The sequence below is a fragment of the Crinia signifera genome, chromosome 11 (genome assembly GCF_055691185.1).
Source record: "Crinia signifera chromosome 11, ASM5569118v1, whole genome shotgun sequence".
Classification (NCBI taxonomy): Eukaryota; Metazoa; Chordata; class Amphibia; order Anura; family Myobatrachidae; genus Crinia; species Crinia signifera.
The window spans coordinates 66652204-66654703 of NC_139227.1; positions in this window are offsets into that span (position 1 = coordinate 66652204).

The following is a 2500-nucleotide window of genomic DNA, read 5'->3' on the forward strand; positions in this document are numbered from 1 at the left end:
AAGATCCAGTGAAGGGTAGGACCCCTGAGACCGGATTGCGACTAACATACTGAGCTGGCAGGTGTACAAGTCATTTTAAAAACTTCCAATTTCCCACGGTGATCGCATCATCTGTGGGGTTGCCCAAGTTCCTGATTGGTGGATTCAAGTCAGGTTTATCCCCCCTCCCAGGTACTGCTGCTGCCCATCTGCTTCTGCCCCCTGCTGGGGTCGGTTCCAGAAAGTCTGGAAGTGGCCAAGATATGCATAGCAGAGTCAACACAAGATTACGTTGTGTGGTGGTCACCCCCTGTGGACAACCTTCCTGTTGATAGTAGGGGAATTTGATCACCCCCTGTGGTGATTGTCCTTCAGCTATCCCCCTCATGTAAACAGCAGGAACAAATAATCGGCTGATTACATTATGGGCTGATCACCCCCTGTGGTGGCCGGTTCCACAAAGTCTGCTAGAGCCCAGAGGTTTACAAAGAATTGTAAACCCCCCTGTGGAGATTGCCAATGGTACAATGCTTACATGAATAAAGTCCTGGGAAATACAGACATTACATTTGAGGTGGGATTATACAGCCTAATAATATATGATCTGGAACTACACACACATATAGGGAGTATATAGACATATATGGAGAACAAGAGGGTACCGACGGACTAAAATAGTACATTAATTACTACACCTAATAAAATATAGTAATTACAGATTTACAGTGAATCTGATAACCTCACATTCCTTCCCCTACTATTGTAGTCCCGGTACCAAGCTGTTCTGGAACCAATAACAACCTGTAGTGTGATTCAGAGCAGAGAATCTGGGCTAGAGGCGCCCCACCTGAGTCCCACAGAGTGACATCATACCAAACCCATCTTGTAAAAGGCGGCTGGTTTGCAGAACCAGCAAGGGCATGATTACAGTCTAAGTCATACATTGGAACTAACAAGGGATGTAGCGATTCCTCTTCTTCGGATTCTGGGTACCCCCCCTCTGCAACATTGTAACCTACTAATACTTTTGCCTCGGGCACAATGGGGCAGGGACCACGTTCCACCTCCCCCTCTTGCCCAAGGAACAGGGGCCAAACAGCAGGCCAATATAGGGGCTCTGGCCCTGGCACTTCCACCACCCCGTCATGTCCTTCCTCCCCCAAACCCAAACTAGGGGCATGGCAAATTTCAGTCCAGCATTTGGTCTCAATGTCCAGGGCTGAGGAGGGACCCTCCATCAGGAACAATTCCGCTGGTGGCTGCAGGGCAGGCTGGTCCAAGGCCAGTCCTACCCCCTCAAAAGCCTGGGTCTTACCTGCCGCTTCCTCTGCGCAGTCCTCAGTCTCCAGGATAACCACCTTCCCCAGCTGAATATGCTGGGCAGCCTGAAGCACGACATCATCTGCGACTGGTATGCTTGTGGCCTGGATGTTGTCGAACACTCCTCTAACCCCGGTGATCTCTTCTTGGATGCAGTCCTCATAGATCCCCTGGCAGCAGGATAATAGCTCTTCATCTTCCATCTCAGCAAAAGGGAAGCTGTAGTGCAGATCCTCCTGAATAACCTCCTTCATTATGGGGATAACCTCCCCCTGTATAGAACACGAAGCAGCTTCCTCCCTAGGATGGGGGAGAAGCAGTTGCAAACGGTGCCTTTCATCACGCCCCCTGCGACACTGATCTTGCCATGCTGGGGTATCCAGGAGCCCCCGATCAATCGCCTCTTCCTCTGCCACCACGAAGCACTCCTCCAGACACTGCAATTGTTCCCACACACTCAGCTGTGCACCGAAATGGAGGATACATGCCCGATAATCGGTAAATGCTTTTGTAGGATCTCCCTGATCGTGAAGGATCTGCTGAATGATTTCCCCGCGAGTGCTGGATTGGATGGGTATACCTCGCTGATGACATTCTGCTATCAGCTCCTCCATACTCATTTCTTCAAGGGCAGTTAGGGGCCCCCCTGACAACGACCCTTCTCTTGCGGTAACAATTAATTCTGTGGCAGACCCCTCGGTTGTCTGCCCAGATTGCAGTAGCCCCCTTCTAGACCTTTCCTCTGGTTCTATCTGGGGCATCAATTTATTCTGGACTTGTCCTTCAGCCTCAGAATATTGTCCTCTTTGGAGCATCTGGGTAACTGTAGCAATCACTTCCTCTGTAAATTCTACAAACTCTGGCTCTCCCAGCAGATTCCAAGAAGTGGCCTCACCTTTACAGTGCAGGAATGCATCCCCCAGGTAACACAACTTGTCCTGAATGCTGGATACTCTCCACCCGCTGACCATCTGCTGAGCTTCTTCCCAGTACTTCCAGATATACTGCATTTTACTGACAATAAATAACAGATTCGGCTTCCCAGCCTGCCGATACACTGAAGAACCTCCATCCCTGAGCTCCTCTGCTACAGGGGTCTTGAGGCATCGATTTTCTTTCCTTGTAAACATTTTCCCTTTCACAGGACTGACACCTGCTCACTTGCTGAACATCACCTTATTGCATTTTCCGTTTCCTTACA